Here is a 14,515-nt window from a genome sequence, read left to right as displayed (position 1 = left end):
TTGGGGGCTTGTCGCTTGAATTTTTAGATGTCAAGATCGAGATAGCCGAAGGTAAAATTAACACATCGGTACATAAAAAATTGACAGCGACAAATAGTTTATTACATTTTAATAGCGCTCACCCTTTCCACACAAAAAACAGCATACCTTACAGCCAGATGGTTAGATATAGGAAAATTATCAATAATGAGGAAGTTTTTGATAAACAAATAGCTGAACTCAAAACCAATTTTCTGGAAAGAAATTATCCCCCTAAAATTCTGTCTGTAGCTGAAAATAGGGTTAGAAAATTAGTACAAGAAGACCTGCTCAAAAATCGTAAAAAAATAAAAAGTTCCCCTAGTGACAGTGATAGTCATAAATTTGTATTTACGTTTATGCATAGCCCGATGAATAAAGTAATTTATGCGGCTATACAGAAAAACTGGCACATTTTGCAGTCTGATCGGGAACTTTCATCTTTGACAAAAAATCACCCAATTTTCGCCTACAGACGAACAAAAAATTTGGGGGATCTCATTGTGAAAAACCGCTTGTCAATCATTGAAAACTCAAATTGGTTGAGGGAACTGCAACCTACAGGTAACCACAAATGTGGAAACTGCAGTTATTGTCGATTTAGACTACTTGATAATCCCATTCATATCGGTCCCATCTGTCACACAGTCCGTCAATTAATAACATGTAAATCACAGTATGTGGTTTATTTAATTATGTGCCCATGCCATTCCTTCTATATCGGTAAAACTATCCGCCCACTTTACCATAGGTTTAGAGAACATTATAGTTCGGTCTCCTCTGGGAAGGGCTGTCCCCGCTTTATCAAACATATGCGCGATATACATAACGCAAACCTGAATGTTTTGCGGTTTGCAGGCTTGGAAATCGTAAAAAATCCCCAGAATGGAGGAGATCGGGGTAATGCATTGCTACAACGAGAAGCGAGGTGGATTATTGAAACGAATGCGCAAGGCGCAATAGGATTGAATGACAAATTGGACATGTCTATTTTCCTGTAAGAATTATATTTACTGTATTAGCATTATGTATAGTATATACAGAAAGCGTTTATGCTTGTGCTTATTAGCATAATTTGGTGTTTGTATCCAAATATGTTTTTAATGGTATCACCTGTTCACACCAAGATATTTAGTCCTCTATATAGGATGTGACGTTCTTAATTCACGCACCTGGACCCGTTGAAGCGCGCAGGCGCGAAACGGCCGTCGTCCTCTTGCCTCCTCTTGCACCTTCCTTCCTACCAAGCCGCCTCTCCACCAGATGTCTGTGAGTGTATACTCTGAATAAAGGACATTTCTCATATAGTAATATCGGGTGAGTGCCACTTTATTTCTCTTCATTTCCTGGATCTTCATTGCAGATATATTTATATTCAAAGAAATATTTATTACCATAAATACTAGTATTTTCTACTGCTGACACACACTTGCGTTGTTTTGCACAGCACTAGGCACCTTTATTTTACCTGCTAATGGTGCGGATTTATTTATTTTCAATTTGTTTACCATAAATACTAGTATTTTTTGAGTAATGGGTGTTTTGTCACTACTGCTTATTTAATACATTCTGGTGATTTTCTGCAAAAAAACTCTTTTTCTCCCCTGGTTTTCAGGTGGTGCACATACGTCTATATTGATATGTGTTTTTTGATTAAAACCAAAGTATTTTATACGAGGTAATTTATAGTTTGAATTATTATAGCAGATATACTTACATGTCAATTCATTAGCCAGATGCGTTTTTTCAGCAATCAAACTTGATATGTGCCTGCCGCTTTATGTAATATTCTTTATCTGTATAGGGCTGGTTCCCATGAAGATATTTTGAAGGTGTCATAATATATTGCAGTCTTGTCCGTTTATTCCTTCTCTTGTATGCGCCATATCAGTAATTTCTTTGTAATTTCTTGTCTTGAAGTTTTTATTGTTTATTGTTTTTTGTGTAATAATAAAATATTAAGTTTTTAAATACATCATTAGCGCTTAATGCCTCTTTTTCACCCTTTATGATAGGGTGTTGGTTGGTATTATATGATTTATTGGAGGTGGTGAGTCCACTTTTTTTTGGATATTAGTTATGCATAAGACTTTTTTTCTGTTTTCTAACAGAGTATCCGCATTATATATGATAGACCTGAAAGCCAGGGAAACCACTTGGCGGTCCAAAGTCACAGATTTATTCAAGCAAGGAGCTACATTGGTATCACAGGAATTGACGGTAGAAAATAAAGACCTTACTTTGCAATATAAGAATGCCATACACAGAAAGACGAAACTATGGTGGAACAGGGCCACTCTAGAAAATTATTTGGCACAGAGCATTGTCCCCAGGGGCCTAAGAGTACAAGTGTACCCCTCTTTTGAGTTGGAAGACCCCGAGTTAATCCAGAGATGGAAAAAAGCAGCTTTAACATGCTCCCTGGAATTCATTAAAATTATAGTGGACAAAAATGCGGCTAGTATCAGTATCCTAGATGCCAATATTGAAGAACTACATAAAAATATTAAAAAACATCTGGCTGTCGATAAAATGGAGAGTTTTATTAATTCTATTGGGAAAGATATTGATAAGTGGGAAAATGAAATAAGCGAGCTCAAATTGAAAAAATTCCAAAGGGACATGGCCGATTTTGAATCTGATAAAATTTTTAGATGGCAGCTTCCCAAAAAAAAGCAAAAAGAAGGCGGAGGAAATTATAACAGCTCAGGACGAGATCATACCTCCTTTGCTGAAAGCAGTACCTCATGCAGCGAAGCAGAGAGTTCAAATGAACACCAGATGCGCACAAGGGCTAATAATCGGGAAAAACGGAAATACCCAGATATCTTCAATCAGAGGAAAATGAATAAACGGCATAATGATAAATCAAAGGTAATTAACTTGTCTAATCATGTTTTGAGTGAGTCACAATTAAAACTTTTAGAAAAGGGTTTGACTTTTTCTCCCTCCTCACATTTAGATAAATTTGAAGTAGTAAAAGACGTGCATTTGTTTGCACGCAAAATTATTCTACAGAAGTTACATCATAAAAGTGATTTGGATGGTTTTGATTGCAATAGTATGGAAATGGAAGCCTTAAAAGATTTGGAAGACCTCTTGGAAGAGAATGAAAAATATGGGGGGGCGTGGCTAGCAACTGAGGGAGCAGGACTCACTTTCCACGAGCTTCTCTGTGGGAGATTATAATCTAATGAATCCGAGAGTCTGTGGACTCATCCACGCATCCGGAGGGCATTATATATCTGCCTCTGAACTCTAAAGACATCTGTGCCTCATATTGGTCGCAAATCCGCGTTCCAAGCACATTGGAATCCTGAGGCCGACAGGCAGGCCTAAAGCCTGACTGGAGAAGAAAAAGCCCGCCAATTGCTCGCAGACCTGCGGCTTATCTCCCCTCCACGGAGAGGAGGTCGGATAGAGGAGACTGTGGAGAGACTCGCGCCTCACTGCTGGGGGCCGGTGTTTCTTGCCAGGGAGGAACGATTACTGGTGGAAGACCCTGCAGGAGGTGAGCGGACTGCGGACGCACCGGGGACGCTTTCCCGCCTGGCTCTCCCTCCCCCCCCCCCTCGCCTGCACCGGAACCTCGACTTTAGAATATACACCGCGGAGGATGCCATCTGACACCTGCTGGTCGAGTGCCCCGGAGCAGCTTCCCTGGAGCGGCTCCAGCATCTCCGTCGCTGACCGCCGGCGCCCTCACCGCGATCACCAGGAGAACGTTGGAGTGGAGGGGCGCACCTGGGAGAGCGGAGTGGAGGGGCGCCGACTGCAGCGGCCGCTGCCCCGGATCTAGCGACAACTCACCGGTGCCTCCGCTGGTCGGCCCTGTGCTGAGGGGGGGTGCGGTGCGAGGAGGCAGGCGCCATCTTGGACTACACACAGGCGGCAGACTGAGAAGGCTCTCTGAAGGTATAGTCGTCCCTGTCCTGGGTCGCGCTTCCCCTCGGCTGTTGGCCTCCTCTGATACCCCCTCAGATCCGGCACTGGCGTTTGACTGTTGTGGTGCAGGGGCCCTGTTGGAAGCGATTGGCAGCCATCTGACCCACAGGGAGATATCGTCCCAGGGGGACTAATTCCGATACGAGGAGGTGTTTGTGATTGACGATAGAGCACAAGAAACTGGACCCCTTTTCTATCTGTCCTAGGCTCTCCCCCTTAGCTGACTCCGTTCTGACTATCGCTCAGTGTCTGAGGTGTGGAGAGAGGGGGATCCAGCTTAGTTAACCACTGCACCAGGCGTTATATCATCCTTTAATGTGTTTCTCTCTGCTGGTAACAGCACCTGCTACATCCCAGATCTGAGGCAGGAGTACCCTTACCTCCAGTTGCTCTTGTAGACCTCTTCACCTGCTATCCCGCTCCCAAGAGCACAATACACTCTTTAGTAACCAACATAGCTGGTAGCTCAGAACAGTTAACCTTACACAAACTGAACTGAAACTACAGTTGACACATAAAACCATTTGCAAGTCTGACCTTAAAACCGGATACCTGAAAATTGTGATCCGCATCTGAATGAGAGGTTGAACTCTATTAACCATTTAATATTTAACCTCTCATCAACGCTATACCTATATAAGAACAAGAGTCCAGCCAGTCCAACAAGAGACTTGCTAGTATAGTGCACTATTACAGTGGGAGAAAATAATTAAGTGAGCTGACACTGACACCTAGTGGCCACTTAAAAGAACTGTAGCTCTTCTTTTCTATAGCTGGGACAGTGATAACTAAATTAATGATTGAGCTACAGTGCAAATATTCCAGTAATATGATGCAATAGAAATTTTGCCTGCTGGTAAAAGGAGGAATCAGTTGCTTTCTTTGTGTTTTACAAGATACACAATGGTCAAAACCAGTACGAAGACACCAAGGTCAACTAAGACAAACTCACAGGCCACCCAATCAGACCTAGATAAATATCTAAAAAAGCGTCTTACTAACCCCAGTGACAACAAAGCAAACTACCCTGCTAACCCAGCACTAGTAGGGGAAACAGATACAGACATGGAAAGCGATTCGGACATAGGTTCTGATTATAGAGACCAACCGGTGACACGCTCCTTCATTAAACGGATCCTATCCGAGGCACTGGGGCCTATTGGAAAAGAATTGGCAGATATCAAGCAGGAAATATCCCAACAAGGCCATAGACTAGAGACCCTGGAAAACACTCAAAACAGCTGCATAGATCACTCTAATGCTATTTTGACCTGTATTAAAGCTCAGGAAGAACAACTACAAATCGTCCAAGCTACTTTAGAGGACCATGAGAACCGGGAGCGCAGGAATAATATTCGAATAAAGGGCCTGCAGGAATCTGTCGCCTTTGAAGCCTTAAATAAGGCAGCAACTGAAATCTTCGGTTCCCTATTAATGGAACAAGATCCCAAAGACATGGAAATCATAAGAATTCATAGAGCACTCCGTCCCAAACCTAAGCAAGGAGATCCGCCTAGAGATATAATATGCAGATTCTTAGACTTTCGCACTAAAGACTTGGTGTTGAGGCGTGCGAGAGAAGCACAGGACATCAAATTCGAAGGCACGCAGATCAAACTATTCCAGGACTTGTCAGCAATCACCCTAAAGAAACGATATTTGTTAAAACCGTTCACCGATGCGATACTTCATAAAAAACTTCAGTACCGTTGGTTATTCCCATTTGGAATACAAGTCATCACTGAAGATAAAAGATTACAAGCCAGAACCTCTGCTGAAATACAAAAATTATGCAAGGAACTGAACATCTCATTAGACCAATACCCCGACATCGAGACATTCCATGCAGCTGCTCAATTACAACCTTTACCTGCTCCCGCCCCTTGGCACCAGGTCTCAACTCCTAAGTCCCAGAAATCAAAGCGCAAAGGACCCAAATCGACTCCTATCAAAGATCAAGACACTTGAAAGTTTGACCTGGAAATTAGTCGGTTTTAGCTGTACTGAGACCCTTTGGGAGTAATTTGTAGAACATACCCTGGTTTTTGACCATTTCTTCTCCTTATTCATTTCTTTTTTTTTTTTTCTCTTTTTTATAAATATTCTCTATAGCTCAAAGTAATATCACAAGTTTTAAAATGTAGCTACTGTTACAAGTTATTTTGCCTCCTACCAGCGGGCATTACCTCAATATTTTGATATCATATTTCGAAATGTTACGCCTGAATTGGCACTATGTTATGTTTCTCCAATTTCTAACTTTTTATTCTCATAATTTCTCTACGCCCTCCCTCTCTCTCCCTCCCCCATCCTTCCTCATCCTTCTCTTCCTTTGGGCAGCACGGTGGCGCAGTGGTTAGCACAGCAGCCTTGCAGCGCTGGGGTCCTGGGTTCTAATCCCACCCAGGACAACATCTGCAAAGAGTTTGTATGTTCTCTCCGTGTTTGCGTGGGTTTCCTCCGGGTACTCCGGTTTCCTCCCACATTCCAAATACATACTGATAGGGAATCTAGATTGTGAGCCCCATCGGGGACAATGATGATAATGTGTAAAGCGCTGCGGAATATGTTAGCGCTATATAAAAATAAAGATTTATTTTTGGGCACCGGTGCTCAGGAAGGATATAATGGAACTAGAGAGAGTACAAAGGAGGGCAACAAAATTAATAAAGGGGATGGGAGAACTACAATACCCAGATAGATTAGCGAAATTAGGATTATTTAGTCTAGAAAAAAGACGACTGAGGGGCGATCTAATAACCATGTATAAGTATATAAGGGGACAATACAAATATCTCGCTGAGGATCTGTTTATACCAAGGAAGGTGACGGGCACAAGGGGGCATTCTTTGCGTCTGGAGGAGAGAAGGTTTTTCCACCAACATAGAAGAGGATTCTTTACTGTTAGGGCAGTGAGAATCTGGAATTGCTTGCCTGAGGAGGTGGTGATGGCAAACTCAGTCGAGGGGTTCAAGAGAGGCCTGGATGTCTTCCTGGAGCAGAACAATATTGTATCATACAATTATTAGGTTCTGTAGAAGGACGTAGATCTGGGTATTTATTATGATGGAATATAGGCTGAACTGGATGGACAAATGTCTTTTTTCGGCCTTACTAACTATGTTACTATGTTCCTCCAGGCACCTTGGGACGCACACTATCGCTGGGAAATACAACCACATGGCTGACAACCAGAAGGTCTTTAAGCTGCTCACTTCCAATACCAATGGATTCAATTCTCCGATACCAAGAGGCCAAACCCTCTCACATTTTAAGAAAAAAGGTATTGACATATCACTCCTACAAGAAACGCATTTCACTAGCAATAAAGTTCCTACATTTGAAAAAGCATACTATGACAGGTGGTACCATGCCACTTCCCCCCAGGCAAAATCCAAAGGAGTATCCATAGCCTTAGCTAAAGGAATCCCATTTTTACTCCAAGACCAAATGGCAGATATAAATGGCCGCTATTTAATGATAAAAGGAACTTTGGCGGAAGTGGCTGTTACGATCTGTAATATATACGCCCCCAACAAGAAACAATTAAAATGGCTCCTGTCTATGTTTAAGAAAATAAGAGATTTTTAGAGAAGGTACTCTCATACTAGGGGTGACTTCAACCTGGCCTTAGAACCTTCCATAGATACTACAAAGAAAAAAAGTGCGGTCTCACTAAAAGACCTGGCAAGACTAAAGCAAGCTCTTCTTTCCTTAAACCTCATAGATATTTGGAGATATTTACATCCGACTGAACGAGACTATACTTTTTTCTCACGCCCACATGGTTCTTATCACCGGATAGATTACTTATTTGCACCTAGATCATTGTTATCTAGTATCCAAAAAGCAGACATTATCCCCTCGCTGTTCTCAGATCACTCGGTAGTGGTAACTTCGCTGCTCCTGTCCAAAGAATTCTCCCCCAATAGATCTTGGCAACTAAACGATTCCCTCTTAGACAACCCCACCATTAAACCTCGTATCATTAAAGCCATTAAAACATATTTTGAATTAAACAATACAGCCGAAACATCACCATTAATACTTTGGGAAGCGCACAAGTCGGTGATAAGGGGTGAACTGATATCACTGGCGTCTTACCTGAATAAAATAAAAAATAAAAATAATACGGCTAGAATCCCAACACAAGAAAACATTACTACAACAGAGCCTAACAGAACTCACAGAAAAAAGACAAAGATTAAAGGATATTCTTAGACAGCAATCAGCTAAATTTTTCACTTCTTGGAAAAATCACATACTAGTGCATGGAGATAAAGCCTCAAAACTATCCATGTCATTAATCAAGAGAAGACAAGCACGCACATTTATTCATTCTATTCTAACTAGAACCGGTTCTAAAACCCAAAATTACTCCCAAATAGAAAAAGAATTTTTAAACTATTATAAATCCCTTTACCAATTGCACCTTAATGAAGAGGGACAAGAAAAAACCAGAGGAAACATGACATCCAAACATTCTTAAAAAGCTTAAATCTCCCATCCCTCTCAACAACCCAACAAGAACTACTAATTAAACCATTTACTCTTGTGGAGCTCCAGTCAGCCCTGTCGAAGTGCCCCAAGGGGAAAGCTCCGGGCCCTGATGGCTTCACGGCCCATTATTACAAGTCCAATGCCGGAATCTTGCTCCCTTACCTTCTCAAAATGTGTAACGCCTTACAGGGAGGTGAGCAGGCGCCACGCCAACTTCTTGAAGCAAGGATCTCACTAATTCATAAAGAAGGGAAAGATCCAGAACAATGTGGTAGTTATAGACCCATATCATTGTTGAATCTGGATCTAAAGCTTTACGCGAGAATGTTGGCGGATAGAGTAGCGGGCGTGCTGCCTCAGTTAATCTCCTTAAACCAAACTGGATTTGTGAAAGGTAGAGAGGGGAAAGATAACACATATAAAATTTTACACTTGATACAATATGCCAAACTAAAAAAGATTCCGATTGCACTAATGAGTATAGATGCTGAAAAAGCTTTTGACAGGGTTGACTGGATCTTCCTACAGGAAACTTTAATAAAATTTAGCTTACCCCTGCAACAACCCCCTGCAACAATAAAGGCAATTATGGGCATGTATTCAGACCCCACAGCGAAAATCAGAATAAATGGATTTCTCACTGACTCATTCCAAATCCTAAACGGTACCAGACAGGGCTGCCCACTGTCTCCGCTACTTTTTGTTCTGTCCCTAGAACCTCTCATACAAGCCATACAACAATGCAGAGACATAGAGGGCATGCAGATCTGCGGCAACCACTACAAAACAGCAGCGTTTGCAGACGACCTCTTACTAGTAATTTCAAAACCCTTAAAAAGTATGCCAGCCATAATGGATATCCTAGAGCGCTACGGTAAACTATCAAATTTTAAAATGAACAAAACAAAATCCGAATTACTAAACATAGGCCTACCAACCAGAGAGGTGAACTACATCAAGTCTACATATCCTTTTCCCTGGCAACAGAAAAGCTTAACATACTTAGGCATTCAGTTATGTGCTACTGATAAAGACCTCTTCACTCTTAATTATAATCGTCTATTGGGAGATACGACTTCATCTCTTAGGTCCTGGAAGGACAATTTTCTATCCTGGATTGGGAGAAAAAACATCTTAAAAAGTTTTATCCTACCAAAATTTCTGTATATGTTTAATATGATCCCTATCCAGGTCCCCGACTCTTTCTTAGCTAAAATACACTCCCTATTTCTTAGATATATCTGGCACAAAAATAAACCGCGTATTAATTTCAAAACTCTTACATTACCAAAAGATATGGGTGGAATGGGTGCACCAGATATTGTAAAATACTACCAAGCATCGCACTTATCTAGAACGATCCACTGGATCAGAAACACAGAAGACAAACAATGGCTCAAAATAGAAGAAGCAATGTCCCCTTTACCACTACGCTCTATTCTGCTAGGGCAAAACAATGACCCGACTCTAACTAAATCAAAAAATCTACATACACTAGCTACATTAAAGATATGGGGTAAACTTCATCGTGCCCTGATCCCTTCCCTCTCTCCACTAACAAAAGTCATAGACATTTTAGACTCACTGCCTAACCAAGCGGCACACATCTCATTGGAGCGACTATGTGAAGATGGAACCCTTCTTTCCCTACAAGAAATACGCAAAATCACCGGACTCTCAGGTCTAACATTCTTGCAATACGGTAAACTCACACATTTTCTTCGCCAGAGTCACCATTCGGTCGACTTCAATAGACCCCTGACCTCCTATGAAACACTATGTGCCAGAAAGCTACCACCAACTCGTATCCTCTCAATAATATACCAATCTATACTAAAACTGGAAACATCGCTGAAACGAGCCTATATTATGAAATGGGAAAAGGACATGGGTACCTCCTTTTCTGAATCACAAATTAATCATATATACAGACATTCACACGGTCCCTCTAAATGCGTGCGCATTCAGGAAAACTCATTTAAAATTATCACTAGATGGTATGTGACACCCAATCGAATGCAAAAATGGAGCCGTGCCTCGTCTTTAAACTGTTGGAGATGCGGAACAGGTGAAGGCAGCTACAAACATATATGGTGGTCTTGCCCAATACTTTCCACTTTCTGGAGGGTGTTGGAATCTATCATACACGAAATAGTGGGTAAATGTACTGTCCTGAAGCCAGAATTTGTCCTCCTAAACTTGCCAATCTGGCCAGATGATAGGAATGCTTCCAAATTGGCACAATTCATCCTGACGGCAGGAAAAACTCTGTTTCCGAAATTTTGGAACTCAAAAACAATACCTACTACACAACAAATATATTCCAAGATTGAACAGCTTTACCACACAGAAGAACTAGCCTCAAAAATAAATCATACCATCGATAAATTTCACAATACCTGGAGATCTTGGACCCTATTTAGAACTAGATCGACATTTCTCTCCACAATATCATCATGAATACACAATTGACCCAAGGAACTGCCGCTCCCCACCCTTTTCCCCCCCTACCCTGTTGTCTCCCCTTCTATTTACTTCTTTTATGTCCTCATTTAAAGTGAACAGTTATGCCTACCATGTAATTCATGTATTTCAAACTAGGCAACATGTTATGCTAACTGTTACCGATAGCTGTTATATTATTCTAAAAAAAAATTCAATAAAAAGACAATTGAAAGTAAAGAGAATGAAAAATATAAAGAGGGTAAGTTTCCACTCCACCTTATGGGTAAATCTAAAACTTTCCCTAGCCTAAGTACATGCTCAGCTGTGGAGATATTTACAAGACTAGTCACTAAAGAGGTAGAGGACTTGCCGTCTATTCCTAATTGGATTTCTAATATGAGTGTAGAAGAGAATAAAGCCCTGAGGGAACTACAGTCCTTTGATGATGTAGTAGTCAAAAGAGCTGATAAAGGTGGAAACATAATCATATGGCCCAACTCCCTTTATGAGAAACAAGTAGCTAAGATCCTAAATAAAAAAGGATGTTACAAAAAAATGGGTTTCAATCCCCTGACACAATTCCAACAGGATTTGGTGGGTATCTTAGAAACAGCATATGAAGATGGAATTATCCCCAAGAAATTTGTTGAAGTGATCAGTAAATTACAACCGAAGATGGCTACTTTTTACATTCTGCCAAAACTGCATAAGGACCCAGTAGACCCCCCTGGGAGACCTATAGTGTCGGGTGTAGAGGGATTATGTGAGACAGTCTGTGCAGTTATAGACCACTATCTACAACCATTCGTTTTGTCTCTGCCTTCGTATATAAAAGATACAACAATGATGTTGCAGAGGTTAGACTCCGTACAGTTGGAGGAAGGGGCATTTTTTGTCACAACAGATATAAAGGCACTATATTCCTCTATCAGACATTCTGACGGGTTGGATGCTGTCTCACATTATTTATACGAAAGCAACCTAGATCCACCCCTAATTGAATTACTACTGGCATTACTGAAATTTATATTAGAACACAATGTCTTCATTTTCAATAAGGATATTTACATGCAAATGCAAGGAACAGCCTTGGGGCCAAATGTGCCCCCGCTTATGCAAATCTTTTTATGGGGTTTTGGGAGCGCAAGATTTTCCAGGATGATGGTATTCTGGGTAATGAGGCAATTCACGGGTGGAGTCGTTATATAGACGACGTCCTATTTATCTGGGAGGACTCTCTGGATAACCTACGTATGTTGATGGAAAGATTAAACCAAAATAATTTGAACATTAAATTGACCTATAACTGCGGTAGAAAGGTAGAATTCTTGGATCTTAAAATAGAGGCCCTCCCGGACGGAAGGGTTGTTACAGATGTTTTTAGAAAGCCTACAGCTACGAATACCCTTTTATGTGCCTCTTCTGCCCATCATAGGTCGACTCTAAACGGAATCCCTACAGGACAGTTTATGAGGATCAAGAGGATCTGCACTACAGAAGAAGACTTCAAACATCAAGCAGAGGACCTCACTCGAAGATTAAAAGATCGAGGGTATAGTAACAGGCAAATAAAAAGAGGTTTTAAAAAGGCATTAAGATGTTCCAGGGAAGACCTTCTATATACCCAGAAGAAAAAAGAAAAGACAGAGAAAAATAACCAGGTAAGGTTCATTACCGAATACAACAAACAATGGCCAGAATTGGTGTCCATCATGCAAAAACATTGGGGGGTCTTACTATCGGACCCAATCCTGAAGAATATTCAACCTAGCCATCCCCTAATGACACCTAAAAGATCTAGAAATTTAGGAAACTATTTGGTGCATAGTCACTACTCTGAAATTCCTATAAAAAAATCTAGGACTGAACTAAATGGCTTTTTCCCATGCAACTCCTTCAAGGCGTGCAATAACCATTTTAAAAGTACCTCATTTGAGAACTATAAAGGAACAAAAGTCTACAAGATTTGGAAGACCCTAACATGCACGTCAAAAGGAGTAGTGTACCATGCCTGTTGTCCGTACAATAAAATCTATATAGGTTTGACAACGCGTGAATTGAGAGTGAGGACAAGGGAATACATAAGGGATATTGGAAAAGCAGCCATATGTGATGATATCAGTACCCTTAAAACGCTACCAAGGCATTTCAGATTGTATCATAAATGTGATCCATCAGGTCTGAAAGTTCAAGCTATAGACCAAGTATGTCTCGGTCTTAGAGGAGGTAATATTGGTAAAATTCTGGCTCAGAAAGAAAGCAAATGGATATTCCTACTAGGCACTATGGCCCCGCAAGGCCTTAATGAGAGCCTAGGCTTTAATGCCTTTCTGTGATGTTCATTCTGGCAATTTGAGGTCTCTAAACCAGATTAAGAATAATTTCCCGTCTATCCTGCTTTTAATATAGTTCTTGTGTTGTGTGTTGCTTGTCATATTTTAATAATTTATTACTTATTTATTTTTTATTTCTTATCTTAGTTCATGAAGGGTCTGTTATGAAATATATCTCTGTTCTTATTCCTTATTGAAGATGAGCGAGCTCTAGATTTTGAAGATTTTGAGCACTAACGGAATTATCCTGGGACAGAGAATTTTCGTCAACAACATTATAAGAAGAACATATACCCTCTATAGTTTTAACATGTTTGTTGCTCTGTATATTCTCTCTTCTCCCATTTCCAACTTATTTTTTATGGATATTTTGATTCTTGCAATATCTGGTTTTCTGGACTTTTATTTTTAATATATGCACTGCCTTTAAAATTCACACATTGATTAATATAATGGTGTTCTTTATAGTTTTATTATTTTATTATTTATTGATGTCATGTACTTGTGGGTTTACTTATTACAGTTACCATATATACCTTTTTTGTAATGTATATACTTAATATTCTTATTTTTAGTATAATATTCATATTACTGTTTATATTAATAGAATTGTCATCATATTATGGCAGAGTTGTTATATTTCTTATATACGTATACACTCACTTTATAGGTGCGGTATCACTAGTTTACACAGGGTTAATTCTTTTATTGAATCGTTCACTTATTTTGGAGCGCATGTAGCATTATCTTTTTAGCCAGTATAGCTTATTCTATAGTATTGTATAGTTGAAGACACAAAAGAGAATAGTAAAACCAAAAACACTCAGTTTGAAAAAATGTTGCAGTAATCCGCAAGTGCTAGTAAAGATGTAAAAAAACAGGGTATTTGGTTGATACGTTTTTTGCAAAAAACGTATACTAAGCTGCTCTACCAAACTTCACGGTATACCCTTATCAGAGCAGTCCTAACTAATGTATGCAATCCCTATCTGATGTATTTAAAAACCTGATCATCTGTATATTACCTGTGTGAACAGGGTTCAGAGAGGAAAAAGCCATGTGTGCGTACAGGGTAGAACAGCTTTTGTGCAGATAGCCCAAGAGGAGTGGTGGATAACTCCCCAGTCTTGTAGACACAAGAGAACAATTATGGAAACAGGAACACATGGGCTACTTGCACAGTGAACAAGTCTGTATGATCATGTTCACACACCACCAAGAAACCTGAAGACACAAAAGAGAATAGTAAAACCAAAAACACTCAGTTTGAAAAA

At 40.3% G+C, this 14,515-nt stretch overlaps 1 long non-coding RNA gene across 1 annotated transcript in view; it reads left to right on the top strand.

Moving 5' to 3' along the window:
- LOC138667408 (uncharacterized) overlaps positions 1-14,110 on the top strand; it is a 41,567-nt gene extending 27,457 nt beyond the window's left edge. The window contains exons 3-5 of the long non-coding RNA XR_011318745.1: positions 7,104-7,246; positions 12,344-12,569; positions 13,389-14,110. This is a non-coding gene — a long non-coding RNA (uncharacterized lncRNA). The remainder of the gene's footprint in view (positions 1-7,103; positions 7,247-12,343; positions 12,570-13,388) is intronic.
- The last annotated feature ends 405 nt before the right edge of the window (positions 14,111-14,515 follow it).

Source organism: Ranitomeya imitator, chromosome 2, assembly GCF_032444005.1.
Source record: "Ranitomeya imitator isolate aRanImi1 chromosome 2, aRanImi1.pri, whole genome shotgun sequence".
Lineage (NCBI taxonomy): Eukaryota > Metazoa > Chordata > Amphibia > Anura > Dendrobatidae > Ranitomeya > Ranitomeya imitator.
The sequence above is the reverse complement of the archived record's forward strand: the minus strand, read 5'-3'. Positions and strand labels throughout refer to the sequence as shown.